Source organism: Pteropus medius, unplaced genomic scaffold, assembly GCF_902729225.1.
Source record: "Pteropus medius unplaced genomic scaffold, Ma_sr-lr_union100, whole genome shotgun sequence".
Classification (NCBI taxonomy): Eukaryota; Metazoa; Chordata; class Mammalia; order Chiroptera; family Pteropodidae; genus Pteropus; species Pteropus medius.
Window position 1 is genome coordinate 58,545,052 of NW_024344378.1, and position 19,973 is coordinate 58,565,024.

The 19,973-nt window shown below is 37.6% G+C and overlaps 1 protein-coding gene across 1 annotated transcript in view; it reads right to left on the bottom strand.

The window, feature by feature from the left end:
* The window catches only part of PTPN20 (protein tyrosine phosphatase non-receptor type 20), an 88,603-nt gene extending 68,921 nt beyond the window's left edge, over positions 1–19,682 (bottom strand). Inside the window, exons 1-2 of the mRNA XM_039872327.1 lie at positions 19,622–19,682; positions 12,217–12,367 (exon numbers count right to left, since the gene is read on the bottom strand). The gene's annotated coding sequence lies outside the window, so the exon portion shown is untranslated. The remainder of the gene's footprint in view (positions 1–12,216; positions 12,368–19,621) is intronic.
* Between the last annotated feature and the right edge of the window lie 291 nt (positions 19,683–19,973).

Genomic DNA, 19,973 nt, shown 5'->3' on the forward strand with positions numbered 1-19,973 from the left:
CACACACACACACACAGAGTTCTTTAATTAGGAACTTCCCAAAGTCCAAGATCTTTCCTCCGTGGCAAGCCAATTTACTCAGGTAGAATTCGGCCTGGGGAGAATAAATCTGGCTACTCGCATTCCAAGAGCTGAGTGGAGGAAAGAAGACAGTTGAGGGAAAGGAGAGAGGGAAAGTCTTAACACTGAGTTAAGTGCAGACTTTCAACTACTTCCCATTTTCATTCTACAATCTCACTTCTACTCCTAGTTAAATCAACCTCCAATCCAAAAGAACTCCTCCACCTTCACCTCTCTATAGAGCAAGGCTTCCATCTTCTGTTATGGTGAGAGAAGAACAGCTATCTTGTTACACAGGCTGAGAGAAGGGATCTAAGAGTCTAAAAATAATTTTAATGTAGACTTTAAACTACTCATCCTATTTTTTAGCTCCATTTCTCTTTAATTACTGAATATTTCATAGTTCTAATGTGGAAATCTGATAGTTCTTAATTGCTGCTTCCCCTCTCCATCCTGTTCTGGCAGTTGGGTTTCTTCTATGCTCTGTAAAGTCATTGTCCATCTGCTTTTTTTAAATTAAGTTTATTGGGGTAACATTGATTAATACAATTATGTAATTTTCAGGTGTACATTTTAATTTGACATCTATATATTCTCTTGCATGATTACCACCCAAAGTCCAGTTTCTTTCAGCTACCATATATTTGATCCCCTTTACCCCTTTCACACCCTCCCCACTCCCCCCCCATATTTCTGTGCCCCTTTACCCCGTCTACCTCTCCCCTCCTCCCCCACCCCCTACCCTCTGGTAACCACTAGTCTATTGTCCATGTCCCCGAGTCTCTGTTTGTCCTGTTCATTTGTTGCTTTTAGGTTTATATCCCACATATAAATGATATCATGGGATTTTCAACTTTTTCAGTCTGGCTTATTTCGTTTAGCATGATTGTCTTGAGGTCAATCCATGTCGTCACAAACAGCAGTATTTCGTCTCTTCTTATGGCTGAGTAATATTCCATTGTATATATGTGCCACAGCTTCTTTAGCCAATCATCTATCATAAGACACTTCGGTTGCTTCCATGTCCTGGGCACTGTGAATAATGCTGCTGTGAACATAGGTGTATGAATATCTTTTCGGATATGGGTTTTCAAGTCTTTGGGGTAAATATCCAGTAGAGGGATTGCTGGATCATATGGTAGATCAATCTTTAGTTTTTCGAGGCACTTCCATACTGCTTTCCATAGTAGCTGTACCAATCTGCAGACCCACCAGCGGTATGTAAAGGTTCCTTTTTCTCCACATTCTCTCCAACATTTGTTATTACTCGTCTTGTTGATTATAGCTATTCTAACAGATGTGAGATGGTATCTCATTATGGTTTGGATTTGCCTTTCAATGTTGAGGATCTTTTCATATGTTTGTAGGCCATTTGTATGTCCTCTAGAGAGAAGTGTCTGTTCAGGTCCTCTGCCTATTTTTTGATTGAATCATCTGTTTTTCTGTTGTTATTGAGTTGTATGAGTTCTTTGTATATTTTGGATATTAGGCCCTTATCAGAGGTGTTGCTTGCAAATATATTTTCCCATTCGAATGGTTGTCTCCTTACCTTGTTGATGATTTCCTTTGCTGAGCAGAAGCTTTTTAGTTTGATGTGGTCCTATTCATTTATTTTTGCTTTTACTTCCCTTGCCTTTGAGGACAAATTCATAAAGTTCTCTTTAAGTCCAAAGTCCTTGAGTTTCATTCCTATGTTTTCTTCTATGCATCTTATTGTTTTAGGTCTTATGTTCAGATCCTTATTCCATTTTGAGTTAATTTTAGTGTGTGGTGATAGACAATAGTCTAATTTCATTCTTTTGCAGGTGGCCTTCCAATTTTCCCAGCACCCTTTATTGAAGAGGCTTTCCTTTCTCCATGGTATGTTTTTGGCTTTTTTGTCGAAAATTATTTGCCCGTATAAATATGAGTTTACTTTTGGACTCTCGATTCTGTTCCACTGGTCAGTGTGTCTGTTTTGCTGCCAATACCATGCCATTTTGATTACTGTCGCTTTGTAGTCTAATTTGAAGTCGGGCACAGTGATGTCTCCAGCCTCGTTCTTTTTTCTCAGGATGGCTTTGGCAATCCGGGGTCTTTTGTGTTTCCATACAAATCTGATGACTTTTTGTTCTATTTCTTTAAAAAATGCTGATGAGATTTTGATAGGGAATACATTAAATCGGTATAATGCTTTAGGTAATATGCTCATTTTAACTGTGTTGATTCTTCCAATCCAAAAACACAGAATATCCTTCCATTTCTTTGTATCTTCTTCGATTTCTTTTAATAGAGTGCTGTAGTTTTCATTATATAGGTCCTTCGCAAGTTTCGTTAAATTCATTCCTAGGTATTTTATTGTTTTTGTTGCAATTGCAAAAGGAATTATTTTTTCCTCTTCTTTTTCTGATGCTTCATTATTAGAGTATAGGAACTTTATGGATTTTTGAACATTGATTTTGTATCCAGAAACTTTACTGTATTTGCTTACTGTTTCTATTAGTGTTCTTGTGGAGTCTTTAGTGTTTTCTGTATAGAGAATTATGTCATCCACAAATAGTGACAGTTTGACTTCTTCATTTCCTATTTGGATTCCTTTATTATCTTTCTCTTGCCTGACTGCACTTGCTAGGACCATCAATGTTATATTGAGTAGCGGAAGAAATAGTGGACAGCCTTATTCCTGATCTTAGAGAGGTTTTAGTTTTTCACCATTAAGTATAATCTTGGCTAAGGGTTTGTCATAGATGGCCTTTATTATGTTAAGGTACTTTCCTTCTATACCAATTTTGTTAAGTGTTTTGATTGTAAATGGATGTCGTGTCTTGTCAAAGGCCTTTTCTGCATCTATTGATATGATCATCTGATTCTTATTTTTTAATTAATGTGGTGCATCACATTAATCAATTTGTATGTGCTGAACCATCCCTGTGCCCCTGGGATGAAACCCACTTGATCATGGTGTATAATATTATTAATATATTGCTGTATTCGGTTCACTAATATCCTCTTTAGGATTTTGCATCTGTGTTCATGAGAGATACTGGTCTGCAACTTTCTTTTTTTGTGTTATCTTTACTAGGTTTTGGTATCAGAGTAATATTGGCCTCATAAAATGAGTTGGGAAGTATTGCCTCCTCTTTGATTTTTGGAAGAGTTTGAAGAGAATAGGTATTAAATCTTCTTTGAATGTTTGGTAGAATTCAATGGTGAAGCCATCTGGTTCTGGACTTTTACTTTTTCGTAGGTTTTTGATGATTGTTTCAATTTCCATACTGCTGATCAGTCTATTTAGATTTTCCAGTTCTTCTTGATTCAGTCTAGGAAGGTTGTATTTTTCTAAATATGGGTCCATTTCTACTAGGTTATTAAATTTGGTGTTATATACTTTTTCATAGTATTCTTGCATGATCCTTTGTATTTCTGCGATGTCAGTTGTAATTTCCCCTCTTTCATCCCTGATTTTCTATATTTGTGTCCTTTCTCTTTTTTCTTTAGTTGGTCAAGCTTGGAGTTTGTCAATTTTAATAACCTTCTCAAAGAACCAGCTCTTTGTTGCATTTATTTTTTCTATTTTTTTTGTTTTGTTTTCAATTTCATTTATTTCTGTTCTAATTTTGATTATTTCTTTTCTTCTGCTGACTTTAGGCTTCATTTGTCTTCCTTTTCTGGTTTTTTAAGATGCAGTGTTAGGTTGTTTATTTGGGCTCATTCTTGTTTTTGGAGATAGGCCTGTTATTATATGAACTTTCCTGTTATGATCATGTTTGCTGTGTCCTAAAAGTTTTGATATGTTGTACTATCACTATCATTCATTTCTATGTATCTCTTGATCTCTCTTTTTATTTCTTCTCTGACCCAGTTATCCTTCAGTAGCATGTTGTTTAATCTTCATGTATTTGTGGTTCTTCCTGCTTTCTTTTTGCAGTTGACCTCTAGTTTCAAAGCATTATGATCAGAGAATATAGTTCGTGTGATTTCAACCTTCTTATATTTGTTGAGGCTATCTTTATGTCCCAGACCGTGGTCAATCCTTGAGAATGTTCCATGTGCACTAGAGAAGAATGTATAAGCAGCTGTTTCGGTATGGAAGGTTCTTTATATGTCGATTTTTTCCAGGTGGTCTAATGTGTTGTTTAAGGATGTTATTTTCATATTGATTTTCTGTTTGGATAATCTGTCCATATCTGACAGTGGGGTATTTAGGTCCCCTAATATGATAGTGTTTTGGTCTGTTTCTCCCTTAAGTTCTGTTAGTAATTCCTTTACATATTTCAGGGCTCCCTGATTGGGAGTGTTATGTCTTCTTGGTGCATGATTCCCTTTATCATTATGAAATGTCCTTCAGTATCTTTCTTTATCCTTTTTCTTTTTGAAGTCTATTTCATCTGATATTAGTATCACTACTCCCGCTTTTCTCTGAATGCTATTTGCTTGAAATATCGTTTTTGACTCTTTCACTTTGAGTCTATACTTGTCTTTGGAGCTAAGATGTGTCTCCTGGAGGCAGCCTATGGTTGGGTTTTGTTTTGATCTATTCTGCAACTCTGTGCCTTTTCATTGGTGAGTTCAGCCCTTTTATATTTAGGTCGATTATTGAAATATGAGGTCTTCTTATAGCCACTTTATCTTTTGCTTTCTGGTAGCTCAGTGTTTCCATTGCTTCCTTGTTCTTATGTTACTGTTTTCTTTAGTTTGGTTGGCTTTTGTGAGTTTTCCCTCTGGTTCTTCTTATGTTATGTTATATACTTCAGTTCTGACTCTATGGTGTGTGGCTACCATTAAAATATGAAAAATACAGTTATATATATACAGTCATCCATTTTCTTGTGTGTGTGCATTATCTCCTTTCCCTTTTGTGAATCTGGGTCTTGGAATTCTCCCCTTTTCAGTCATTATTATCCCAATTTGTTTCTATGTATGCTAAACGTTCATTACTATCTTGCTATAGCAATTCTCTTCTTTTTATTAAAGCTTATAATGCCCTGTTCTTAGTAAGGGTTGCACTCCTCTGCTTCTATTTGCCTGATAGTCACTTTGCTTCTAATTATGTATTTTTTGTTGTTATTTTGTTTTAGGTGAGCTGACCCCTTTCAAAATTTCCTGTAGTGCAGGCCTTGTAATGGAGAATTCTCTCAATTTTTGTATGTCTGAAAAGGTCTTAATTTCTCCTTCATATCTGAAGGAGAGCTTACATTATTCTAGACTGGTAGTTCTTTTCACTTAATAGTTTAAATATTTGATTCCATTCCTTTCTGGCTTGTAAGGTCTGTGCTGAGAAGTCCGAGGATAATCTAATGGGTTTCCCTTTATACGTTACCATTTTCTTCTCCCTGGTTGCCCTGAGAATTCTATCTTTGTCACTGATTTCTGATAACTTTAATACAATGTGTCTTGGTGAAGGCCTTTTTGGGTTGAGGTAATTGGGTGTTCTGTTGACTTCTTGAATTCTCAGTTCCAGCTCATTCTTTAGATTTGGGACATTCTCATCCAGTATTTGTCTGAAAATGCTTTCTAGTCCCTGCTCCTTTTCCTCGCCTTTGGTAATGCCCATTATTCTTATGTTTCCTCTCCCAATATTATCAGCTAGTTGTTGTATTTCTCTTTCATTATTTTTCATTCTTCAGTTTCTCTTTTTTTTCCTTCTGATTTATATCTAGATTTCTGTCTTCAATATCACTGATCCTTTCTTCCATTTGTTGACTCTATTTCCCAAGCTTGCTCTTTCATCTTTCAGCTCTTGCAGTGCGTTTTTTATCTCCAAAAGTTCTATTCGGTTCTTTTTGAGGGTTTCCAGCTCCTTGCTCTGTTCATCTAGCTGTTTTCGCAATTTCTGAAATTGTTGATATGACTCGTTTTGGAACTCACTGTTTTTTCAGAAGTACCTTATTGAATTCTGTCACATAGGTCACATATTTCTATGTCTGTAAGCTCATTTTCTGAAGACTTTTTCTTTCTGAGATGCCTTTTCACTTGGTTGTTCATGGTGTTTAATGGACTATTTCTCTGCCTGGGAATTAATGGAAGTGCATTCTGTTGTTTTTCCAGAAAGAAGGTTTATTATATAAAGGTCTTTCTTTAGCCTGCTGCAAAGAAGGTGCTTTTATTTTGGTTTCAAGTAGGTGGCATCTAAGCCTCTTGGATCCCTGCTTTATATAAAGCCTAATGTCTTTTATTTTCTTGTAGATTTTAATCACACTCACTACTCTCAGTTTCAGTCCCTGTCAGTGTTAGCAACAGTTTGGGTAGCACTTGCTCAGATTCCCCTGGGGATCCACAGTGATTTGTCTCAGAGGGTATGGGGGAAGGGTCTATCTGGGTTAGGGGTTGGGGGCTGTGGCTCAGCCTTGGTTTTGGAACCAGGGCTAGTAGAAATCAACAGTTGTTTCTCTGCAGTCCCATTCCATTCTCTGCTTTCTGCCCTGATGACTGAGCCCTGCTGCAGGCTGCGAAGAAAAGTCCCAGCACTTCCAGGCTGGGCTGTTCAGGGAAGTTGCCGCACCTTCTCCCCTCCACCTCCTCCTGCAAGGAGCTCCGGCAGCTGCAAGAGGCAGCTTCTTTATTTGTCTCTGTCCACTACCCGACACCTGGAGTTCTGACCCGTGGTAGCTCTTATGTGCAGATTCCACGCTCCGATGTTCTGGTGTGCGGTTTGGGTGTTTTTTGTTCAGTTTTAGATGTTCAGCTTATTGTTTCAAGGGGAGAGATCTGAGGACTTCTCTCATTCTGCCATGTTTTCCCAGAATCTTTCTCCATCTGCTTTCCATATTCCAAAATGCTCTCCTCTTCTAAGATGTTCTTTTGAGTTTACATCTTTTCATCTATTCACTGTCACTTCAGTAGGATTTCTACAGGGAGCATTCACTAAAGCATGTGCTCAATCTGCCATGTTTTAGTGCAAAGATTTCTTAGGTCCTTGTCTCCTGAATATATTTTAAACAAATTTTACCCTGGTCATGTCCTTCTACAGCTGAATTTTTAACATACAAATGAAAAACTTCAATTTTATTCTTACTATATTTCACCTTGTTTAGTTCCCTTTCCAGATCTGCTGAGATTACTTTACTATAGCAATTTCTCCATATGATTATTATTATAAGATTACTGTTTATATAACAATTTACCTGAATTCGAACTTCCACAGTATATTGCAAACTCCTTAGAGAGACCATACTTTATTTAATTCTCCATTTCCAACCCAGAATACAGTGCCCAGGCCAGAACATTCATTAGATAAATATCTATGGAATAGTGAATTTTGTTGTCAACTGTCAATGTGTAATCCATTTTATTATATGTTTTTCTAGCAATAAGAGTATTTTTCCCAGGTTTGGACAAATGCAAGGTATCAGGCAACAGGGAAAGTTTTTCTGTGATGGTGGTGGGTGTATGCTCTTTCATCATGGATTCTAGATTGGTAGATTAGAATGAACAAGCATTTTCTCAAAATCATAAAAATCACTTGGCCAGAAGAAGAGTCCAGATCAGAATCAAAGAAGGAATGTAACAGGTCAAAGCTTAAGAAGGGGCATTAAGGAATGAAATATGAAGTAGAAAACTAGATCAGGAGTAAGTCATATGAGGCATATAAGTTAATGGGATCCATGAGAACTTAAAAGACATTAGAGACCCATTTTATATGTGCTCATGTGTGGCTTAGTGGCAGATATAAAAGTTTAAAAGCACCAGGCTGAAGAGAACACCTGCTTCTTCCCTTCTACTCATTCCTGGATTCCCCAGCCTTGGCATAAGGCAAGGATGTCCCTTTTTCACCAGGTCTGAGATTCTGTCCCTAAGAAAGTCTATTTGAGCTTCAGGTTCCTATGAGCTCATCTGGTGTCCAACTTTCCTCCTTGGCTCAGGCACTGGAGCACGCATTTGGTGGAGGCTGTGGAGCATATCCTAAAACTTGTGGCTGCATGACAACGCCCAATGGGCTAGCTATAGTCACAAGAGGATCCTAAGGAACAGTGAAAGACAAAGAGAATGTGAATGGATGAAGTAATGAAGGTAGAAAGGAGGCAACCTTTATAACTTCAGTGACTCAGGAAGAACCAGAATGCAGCCTCCAAGTTTCTTGAAGGGTTGAGTGATAGATATCTCATGGGAGTTGAGTGGGTCTGGGTTGCCTATGGGATGCTTTCTACTGATAAGCAATAGTGTATTAGTTGAGGCCTAGAAGCAGTCCTTGGTGTAGTATCCTATAAATTTTTCTTGTGGATTGAGACTCCTTGATTAATTGCCAGAGTCAAGATGACTCTAGATAAAGTATAGAACTAGGTATGAAAGCTATAATTACTATGAAAGATGTATGGACTGATTTTACTACCTGCTGTACATTATTACAGCATCTGGGTACTACAGGGCACACTACCAAAAGTATTTCCCAGTGACTCCTTTAAATACTCTCATGCGGCTTATTAAGAAGTGTACATGAACTTATAGAGCCTTAAAAAGTACAAGATACAAATGTGGCCCTCCTTCAGAAACATAGGTGGGAAGGTCAGAAAAAAATATCTCTTACGAAAATGTAGGGTTAACTGGAGGAACTAAAGGTGAGCCAGCACAAAGAACCAGAACCTAACGGTCTATTTTGGCATGGACATTTACTATACTGATACTTGTGTTCTCTTTTCAGATACTAAGGAGTTGACAGAGTAGCATAAACCCTGGGCTAGCTAGCTGAGGTCCCAGATGGTTCCATATAATTCAGAGGTCCCAAGATCAATAAGATCACCAGAAATTTCAGGTCATTGTGGTTAAGTTCTAAAAAAAACATGAAACATAAAGAAAGTTGAGAATCTTTACATAGACTTTGTCAGTGGGACATCTAAGTGACTAGTGAACCAGTTAAACTGGTAAATGAATATCCTCTATATTCCACTATTTTCAGAATCTTAAGAGGATAATTTCTGATTTTGGTAAACATTGCTAGATTCAAGCACCTATTTGTCTGTCCTTGCAATGGAGTTCCAAGGGAGGCTTTAGGGCTACAGGGTGCTCCGAGCGAAGAATTCCCTGGGGTTTAGAGGTTTGGGCCATCCTAATCTTAGGGTGGCCAGGAAGAAGAGTGTCTACCCATCAGGATGAGGAGAGAGCTTCTTCTTGACCCAGGACTGCTCTACACTACTCTAATTAGAGGTTAGTTTAACCTCTCTTGTTCTGAATGAAACTCAGTCAGTTCTTAAAGATCACCTTATTTTTTTACTAAGGGTTCACAAACCTGCTGTTTGGTAATAGAAATTGGTCATAAGTCAAAATTGCTAATATGCCATTTCTTAAAAGACAAAATATTATAGACACTACAGATTAGTAGTACCTCTTCTGTTCTCTGCTTTCTTCCACCACTAAGCAGCTCTGAGATAATGGTCCACTCAACATACATTTATTAAACATCTACAATATACAAAGTACTAAGCTTACTTAAGCAAAGAGAAAAAAGACAACCTTTATTCTCAAGGAATTTGTATATCAATAGGAAAATAGAAAAATAACTATTATAAGAGAAAATGAACAAACACTCTAATAAAGATAGAATTAAAGCCTTATAGAAGCCCAGAATACAATTTCAGCTGGAATTTCATGAAAACATAGATTTTAATAAGTGATTATTGGACTGTGTCTGTGGTGAAAGATTTTAATTCACTTAAAGTAACTTGGTTCTCTCCCCCTTCTACCCTCCCTCCTTTTCTCCCTGCCTACCTCTCTCCCTCCCTCCTATTTTGGACTTTACATTCCTCTATCTATTTAACTTTTCAATTTTACAAGCATTCTCTTTTCTTGAGAAAAGAGACCATTCACTAGGTGGCAATAAAGAACAAATTACCATAACATAATGTAGTACTTTTTACATATAGAAAAATATATTTAGAATCTAAAAAGTTTTCCCAATGAAATATGAGAATTTTTACTTTCATTGTAATTTCTTTAAAGGAAACCCATCTAGTTTGGCCATTTGCCTAATAATTTGCAAATGTCTTAAGTAAATGGGTGCTTCAAGCATCTTTCTGAGTTCTGTTTTTGTCCTTTTCACAGAAGCTAGAATAAAGGAACAGAGTGCTTAGGATGTAAAAATAGGAAAGAAGTTGAGTCAAAATTATATTTTAAAAGACTCCAGTAAAATTTATAATTTCATCACAAGATAATTGATAGAATGGTTAGTACACTGTGAGCTCAAAAAGGAAAAAGTATCAAACAGATATTTTTTAAAGTCAAGTTACACGAAAAGAAATAAATAATCCTGGACAGTAATCAGAGAAATGTAAATTAAGGAAGCTGAAGGCATCATTAACACAACAACTAAATTGGCAATATTTTTTCTTGCCGTGACAACACCAAATGTGGTGAGGTTACAGTATAACTAGTAAACTGCTAGTAATGTGCTTTGCCTCTTTTGGAAAATAATATGGCAATAGATAGTAAAAGTAATACAAAATTCAGACCCATTAGCTCAAGGATCCCAATCCTAAGAATTTGTCCTAAAGAATTCAACAAAAGAATAAAATTTATAGATATAACAACTTGTCAATCGTAATATCTATAACATAAAGGGAAAAAAACTGGAAACAACATACATTTTATGGATAAGTAATATCACAGTTAGAAATAAAGCTGTCTCCAGGTCTTTCAGAGTTTAAGTAGGACCAGAAAGGCTTCCAGAGTTGAAGCTACAAGACCAGAAAAACAGCCCCACAGAGCTCTAGCTTAAACCTGTAGGGGGCAACTGATTATAAGAAGGGCAAGGTAGAAGATGGAACAGGAGCTGAGGTAAACATAGAAGGAATAAGGAAAGATATAAAATAAATGTTGGAAAGTAAAAACAAGCTACTAATGTTAGAGACAAGACAATGACAATGTGGGTCAGCTGGGAGACAGTTCGCATCTATTTAAAACATTTATTTGTAAAGATGCACCCCCATCAAAGAAATGCAAATTAAAACCAAAATGAGATTCAACTCACACTTGTCAGAATAGTTATCATCAATAAATCAAAGAACAAGTGTTGGCTAGGATGTAGAGAAAAAAGAACTCTCATACACTGTTGGTGGGATTACAAATTGATATAGCCGCTATGGAAAACAGTTTGGAGTTTCCTCAAAAAATTTAAAACAGATCTACCTTTTGACCCAGCAATTGCACTTCTGGGTATTTATCCAAAGAAAACCAAAACAATAATTCATAAAGATCTATACATCCCTATTTCATGACAGCACTATTTACAATAGCCAAGATATGGAAGCAACCTAAATGCCCATCGACAGACAATTGGATAAAAAAATTATGGCTCATATATACAATGGAATTTACTCAATCATTAAAAAAATGAAATCTACCATTTGCAACAATATGGATGGACCTAGAAGTTATTATGCTGAGTGAAGAAGTCAGACAGAGAAAGATACATACCATATATTTCACTTATATGTGGAATCTAAAGAACAAAAAAGAATAAACTAATCAAAAATAGACTCACAAATATAGAGGACAATTTGGTAATAGCCAGAGGGGAAGTGGGTAAGGGGACTGGGAGAATGGAGTGAGGAGTTAAAGAAGTACAAATTAGTTGATAGATGGTCACAGGGATGGGGAGCACAGCAATAGGGAATGCAGTCAGCATTAATGTAATGGTTAGGTGGAGAACCAGAGGAGAGAAAGAGCAATTAAGGAGATCATTTTATAAATTATATAAATGTATAACCAATGTACTTTATACTTGAGACTAATAAAATTAAATTAAAAAAAAAGATGCACTCCAGTGTTCATTGCAGAATTATTCATGGTGGCTAAGACATGGAAACAACTGAAGTGTCCTTTGATAGATGATTGGATAAAGAAGCTGTGGTACATATATTCAATGGAATATTACTCAGCCATAAGAAGAGATGAAATACTGCCATTTGTGACAACATGGATGGATCTTGAGATAATCATAGTAGGTGAAATAAGTCAAATGGAAAGGGCTGAAACTATATGATTTCACTCATGTGAGATATAAAATTGAAAGCAACAAACGAACAAGACAAACAAAAACTCATAGACACAGACAATAGTTTAGTGGTTAACAGAGGAAAAGGGGGAAGAAGGGTAAATAGATAAGGGTAAAGAGGGTCTGAGAAGCACTGCTCTGGTTCCTTCTGCTCCCCACACACCCTGAGTGTGTGATACATGAGAACCTACCAGATTCTGCTAAAGCCTTTCTTGGTGAAGACATGTTGTCACCATGCCCAGATGAGATGGCTAAAAGTCTTCTGCAAGTACTGAGCCTTGAGTCCTGAGTCAGCAGAAGATCTAATTAGTATCCTCGGGCCAGCACACAATTGTTATTCACCTGATCAAACACACAATGAAAAGAATTTTCGATTAGACAACGAGTTTTCACAACTTTGACATGTTATTACTCATTTATTCAGTCATTATCACTCAGTGACAATGTCATACTCATGCTGAAATAGGTACTTGGAATACAATACTGAATGAATAAGAATTAACTACAGAATCTGTCTTCAAAGGGTTCACGTTTAATCTATAAAAAGTCCTCACATAGGACAAGTATTTTTTTTCTCTTCAAATCTTTTCCATATAGGCTGTAAAATCATGTTACATTGCTTCCATTGGTTAAAATCTAGAGTATGTTTTGTCTGGTGACCTTTCAATTAGCTACATGAAAATGAAATGAGGTTATTGTAATCTGAACCTAAAAGTTGTTTTAAAACATATTATTTAAAAATTTTAGGTATGGGATGTTAAGAAAGATTATTTAAAACATGAAAGTAAGACAAAAAAGTAGGTGACACATCTTTTCAACTTTATATGAGGATGATGCTTAACAGGCCCCCCCAAGGATTATTTAATTATGTATTGTACTTTGTTCAAATCATTGTTTACTGCAGATTAAAAGTCCTAGACTTAGTAAATTACATGTTAACCTATATATTTTTGACCAATAGTGATACAAATAATTTCTAACAGAAAATATAACACCAAAGATTATAATTTTCTTGTCACATATTAACCAGACTTTAAAAATTTAACCTAGCTTTCTTACTCTATCATTGGTTCAAACTGTCTATAAAAGCCTAGAAATGTTCTCTTAACTACCTTTGCCACCTTCCTGGTTCCTTCATTAATTAATACATTGAATAAAATCTTTAACAGACTTTCATTGCAAATTTTAATGAGTCATGTTTTTAATTTACTGAAAATTCTACTTTGGTGGAGGGAAAAAATATTGTTTTGAAAGAAGGACAGAGGTAGTAATTAAAGGACTGCTGTAAATAAAGGTTTCCCTCCAGTTCCTGGGGAGGGTGTGACTGGTACTGAGGTAACAGACTTAAGTGATGAGCCTCCCTTGGAAGCAGACCTGGGAAGTTTAAGACTTCACTGTTAAGTCAACAAACAAGTTTGATTAGAGACACATGCCCATTTCTGGCATTTGTTAGTGCACTGAGTTTGAGTTAACTCTATAGAAACACAAAAAACAAACTGGATGAATTTTTCTTCCCTTACATGTTATCTAATATATCTTAAAACAAATATACAAAGAGTATAATATTAACCTGAATAACATTTAATGCAATTTATGAGTTGCAATTATTGTAGTAAATCAGTAATAATGTACGATTATACAATTCACCATCAGCAAATGTGTATTGAAACCTAGACAGTTTATAAAGTATACAAATGTAAATTATATAAAAACAGAGCCAAACATATACAATGGAGAAAAGAAATCCTCTTCAATAAATGGTGCTGGGAAAACTGGAAAGCCACATGCAAAAAAAGGAAACTAGACTGTTGTCTATCACCACACACCAAAATTAACTCAAAACAGATTAAGGACCTGAATATAAGACCTAAAACAATAAATTGCATAGAAGAAAACATAAACTCATGGACCTTGGACTTAAGGAGGATTTTATGAATTTGACCTCAAAGGCAAGGAAAGTAAAAGCAAAAATAAATGAATGGTAACTACATCAAACTAAAAAGCTTCTGCACAGCAAAAGAAACTGTCAACAAGCTAAAGAGACAACCATTCGAATTGGAAAATATATTTGCAAGTAATGCCTCTGATAAGGGCCTAATATCCAGAATATACAAAGAACTCATACAACTCAATGACAACATAAAAAACAAACGATCCAATCAAGAAATGGGCAGAGGACCTGAACGGACACTTTTCCCAAGAAGATACAGAAATGGCCAACAAACATACGAAAAGATGCTCAACATCGCTAGCTATTAGGGAAATGCAAATGAGATACCATCTCACACCTGTTAGAATAGGAATAATAAACAAGACAAGTAAAGATAAATGATGGAGAGGATGTGGAGAAAAAGGAACCCTCATACAGTGCTGGCGAGACTGCAAATTGGTACAGCCACTATGGAAAACAGTATGGAGGTGCCTCGAAAAACTAACAATTGATCTACCATATGATCCAGCAATCCCTCCATTGGGTATTTACCCCAAAGACTTGAAAACTGATATCCAAAAAGATATTTGTACACCAATGTTCACAGCAGCATTATTCACAGTGGAACATGGAAGCAACCAAAGTGTCCTAAGATAAATGATTGGATAAAGAAGCTGTGGCACATATATACAATGGAATATTACTCAGCCATAAGAAGAGATGATATACTGCCATTTGTGACAACATGGATGGATCTTGAGATAATCATGCTAAGCGAAATAAGCCAGACTGAAAAAGTTGAAAATCACATGATATCACATATCTGGGATATAACCCTAAAAGCAACAAATGAACAGGACAAACAAACAGAGACTCATAGACATGGACTATAAACTACTGGTTACCAGAGGGTAGGGGATGGGGGGAAGGGGAAACAACTAGGGGGTCAAATATAGGGGGTTAGGGGGAGAGTGAAGTGGGTAAAGGGGATCAAATATATGGTAGCTGAAGGAAACTGCACTTTGGGTAGTAAACACACAATAGAATATACAGATGTCAAATTATAACGTACACCTGAAAATTATATAATTGTGTTAACCACTGTTACCCCAATAAACTTAATCGAATAAATAAGTAAATAAATAAAAAGAAAAAGAAACACACACAAAAAAAAACAATACAAAGTGGTTCCGGTGAGGATGTGGAATGACTGGAATACTAATGCATTGCTGTTAGGATCACCCTACTCATAACCCTGTTTTATTTTTCTTAAAAGCACTTTTCATTACCTTAAAGTTCACTTATAGTTGTAAGTTGATATGTATCTGCTCACATGTTTACTGTGTATCTCCTTCAATGTAAGTATCATGAGGCTGGTGACTTGGTCTCTTGTCATTACTGTGTCACCTCAGCACCAAGAATGGCACAAAGTAAGCACTCAATACATACTGAAAGGCAGGAAGGACAAAAAGAAAGGACACTAAGATAATGGATGGATGCAAGGAACCCAGTCACAGTAGTCTACAGAGGGACAATCTGCTGGTGTGAAAGAAAATGAATTTAGACCACCAGGAGCCTGCACACTAGAGAGCTGTGCAAAATCCCAATTTCAGGCCACACTAAACCAATGAAATCAGGATCTCTAAGAATGGGACCCAAGACTGATCATTAGAGTTCCTCAGGTGATCCAATTGTGTAGTCTAGGGTGAGAACCACTGAGGAAATGGAACCTAGGTTTTGAAGCTATACACATCTAGGTGTAATCTTGGGCAAGCTACTTAATTTCCCTTAGCCCTCAAATTCTCAACTACAAATGGGAATAGTATACACCTCTGGGTTGCTACAATATTGAGATTATATATAAAGCTCTCAGTAAATGTTATTCCTCCTTCTCAGGGTAAACTTGATGAAATCTTCATTGCTTGGTATGATAAATGCTAATTCTATCATTGATTCATCTTTCATCGATTACCTGATTATTAAATTGAACATTTGCATCGAGGAAGTTTAAAAATGCTCGTTTCTTTTTCACATTCCTGGTAAGATGCTGCCTGCAGCACAATCTATTTTAAATCTAGGAGGAGCTAAACTATGAAGAAAAATCTTGCTGATTATTTAGACCAAAGATTCTCAAACCTGGCTGCAGGTTAGAATCACCTAAGAATCTTTTTTTAAAAATACCAATACAAAATGTCCAGACCTTGCCCTATTCAATTAAATCACAGTCCCCAGGGTGGGTCCAGAGCATCAATATTTTTTAAAAAGCTAATTGAACAGTGATTCTCAAACACAGCTGAAAAACGTTGATGTGCACTGAAAGCCCATGCTAACTGCACAACTAATTCACATGGGAGCTCTTAAAAAATAGACTGATTCCAGAACTCTATCATGACTTATTGATTCAGAATCTGTGGACATAGAGTCTGTATTTTGCAAAGCTTCATAAAACTCTCCCCTGGTGATTCTGATGCATACCCATTGGGAACCACTGCTTTATATCATGCATTTACTCTCCCTTTTGTGAACTTTCACTGGCCTCCCATGCCAAGCTTGCCTACTTGCTTTTAGTAACTGATGCAACACATCACAGTTTAAATCTTACAGATCTTTTCAGAACACTTTCATGTGTGGCCCACCGACCCACAATATTTACCATATGCCATGACCAGCTAGGTAGTCCATTGGCCTTCCTAATCAAATCCCTCCAATAAGCTGTCGATTTGGGAAAGGCAAAATAGAATCATGTTGTTCCCCAAACCTTATTTCCCTTTAAGTAGTATGCAAAGCCAGGGCTAGTGAAATGAAGCCTCATTGGTCAGATGTGTCTAAATAAAGTTTGAGTTGTTTCCTGCACCTGGAAGCAAACTGCTATGTTTGCTTCAGAGACAATAAGATCAAAGAAATCAGGTGATGCCTGAGTTTGGAGCATTAGCAGAATGCCCTGCAATGTTTAAACTCTACCTAGACAGAGTAGTAGAACCCTTAAAGAATGATTATAAGTCAATTAGCACACATACCACCATAGTTGCATGACCAAGCAGATGATAACAGCATTTAAGCAACCAGGCACTATTTTAGGCTTATTAAACATATTAATTCACGTGATCCTCACAATAACCCTATCAGGAAGGACTATTATTCCCATTTCATAGATTAAGAAACAAAGGCACTAGAGGTTAAATAACTAGCTCAAGGTCACATAGTAAGTGGCAGTTTTTGAACTCAGGCAATCTGCTTCACCTTTACTGCTGTCACCTTTACTCCACTACATTATAGATGTTAGCCAAGTAGTCCTTTAAAAAGTTAAAATCTGCAGCAGAAACTGGAAATCGAATTATGTGTACCTTGAGCAAGTTACTTCTCTGAGCCTATTTTTGCATCTGAAAAATAAAGATAATAATAGTACTTGCCTCATGTAGTCAAAGCAGGGATTAAACAAGATTGTGCATGTGATGTGCTTAGAATAATGCCTGGCCCTTTTTTAAGATGTCAACCATTCCTATTTGTATCGTAATACAGTCCAAGTGGTCAGGGAGAAATGACAACCTATTTAACTGAAAATTTCCCTCGGTGATCTCAAAACTGTAGATTCTATAGATTCCCAGTACAGCAGATCCAATGTGAAATACAGTAATAAAAGGTAACAAAAACTTTTGAACTGCCACTTTAACAAACCCGCAGCCTATCCAGTCCAAGACTATGAATTAGTCTGACAATGGAGAGCGCTATTTGCTATAGTTTGTTTCTTTTAGCAAACACTCTCAACTTTCAATCTTTATAAATGCAACTACACCAGGAGCCAGACTCCAAGTAGCTGCAAACTTCAGTGGATTCTGATTTGATTGGGGGGGGGGGACAGGAGATGATCCCATCAGGTAGTAAATGTCAGCCCTCCTCAGTCACATTTATATAAACAAAAGAAAAACAAAATGAGAACTCAAACAAAACTAGGTAACATTCATCATGTATTTCTCACTGAATTAAACGTTATCCATGCTTTATCTCATTTAATCCTCACAACACCCTTCCAAGGTTGAACGTTCCCACAGAAAACTGCACAACCCCACTGATGAACCTCACTTTAAATTCATCTCAAACTGGTAGTCGACACTGCCTAACAATCCAATTTCATTTCTCTAGTTAGTTCACACATTCCTACTCTCCAGAAGGACTGTCACATGTTTCTCCTCCAAGTTCTAACATCTCTTCTCCTCAACTCTGCTTCTTTTACTCTCAGCCAATTACTATCTTCAAAGATAAATGGTGCCTCTACCACTACCTGCATCTGCACCCATTGTCTTGGTGTCCCCTCCAGTAACAATGAATATGTGTTTCTGTTCATTTTAAAGCCCACTACCCACCTGCTCTACGGTTTCACAGGTACTCTGAGGTATTCAAGGACTTCCCCCTGCAATGTTCCCCTCCCTCACCTGCATTATGCCTCTCTTTCTATGAGCTCGATCCCACTGGCATGTAAACATATTTTTTCTATCTTAAAAAAATCCCCCTTGACCTTAAGGCCCTCTACTCAACTAAAGTTGTTCTTGTTAAAATGATTAAAATCCTCCTGCCAAATCCATCTTACACAGTAGCATTCACCACAGTTGGCCACCACCTTCCCCTTTTTTGTCTTTCCCTCCTCTTCTTTGTATATTCTCTCAACCTAGATGGTTTCATCCAGTCCTAGTTTAAATACCATCTATATAGTGATGATTCCAAAGATAAACTCTAGCCCTGACAGGCCCTAGGACTTCAGACTCAAATTTCCAATGGCCTATTTGACATCTCAACTTAAATATATACTCGGTGATTTATGTTACCTATATTTTACCATATTAATAAAGTAAATCTGCCAAGTGATGGAGAGATGAATAGATATGTGAAAAAAAAAAAACAAGCATAGCTAAATGTTAATGGCAGGATCTAGCTGGTGAGTATACAGAGTTCACTAGAAAAATTTTTGCAACTATACTGCTCATATGTTGTATGTTGGGGGAAAAAAATCTACCAGGCATTTCAATTCTAATATATTCAAAACATAATTCTTTATTTCACCCTTTCCAAAAAGGCAGGGACCTTGTCTATCTTGCTTATTGATAGTTCCAACTTCCAGAGCAGTACATGGCACGCAGGTGTTCGAAATAGCTGTTGAATTAACTAAATTAATTCCCTACTTCTCTCTAAGCCCCTCAACCTTCACTGGACCTGAAGAATGGAGTTCTTGGCCTCCAAAAGTCCCCGGCCAGGGCAAGTGCAGACCATGGCTTAGTAACTGATTATGGCTTCTTACCAATCATATCAGCTCCATGCTCTTCATCACGAGTTCAAGACCTTTCTTTACACAAAGTGTTTACTATCCCAAACCTGTCACACACGGGAACCACAACGGGTGTCACAGTACAACCAGGCATCACACTACATAGGCTGAGTGTCCCCCATTACCACCCCTCCCCGCCCCAGGCATTTAGAGACTCTGGCCTCACGCTGACCAGAGCCCGCCAGGATCCAGCCCACGCAGGCCTCCTGATGTCTGGGGCCCCTGGGCATCAATGGCAGCTTCCTCCCGGGACTACTGGGTGGGCCCAACTCCGCCCTCTCATTCCACAGCGCAGCCACTTCCCTCTGCCCTACCCCAGTCCACAAGGACCACCGCGAACTTCCCTCACCTGGTCTTGCCCCACCTGGCCTGCCCGCAACCGCCTCGACCTATCCCAACGCCATCTTGCCAGTTAGGTTCTCGCGGGAGCCCACTAGCCCTGTGGGATCGGTGTGGTCCAATCCTAGTAGCTCCCGCGAGCCTGTGCACAAGAGCCTCCTCTGTGCCACTGCCTTCTGCCAGTCTGGCGGGAGCTGGCAGAACCTCCCTCTGCTGGCCCTCCCAAGCACTGCAGCACTCACGGTGGACCAGCGATAGATCCCCTGCAGTGGCTGTCCATTGCCCTGTACATGCCCCTTCTCCTAAGCTAGGCTCCTAATGTCAGCAGCGCTCTGAGCTACGCCAACATCCTGTACTACTGA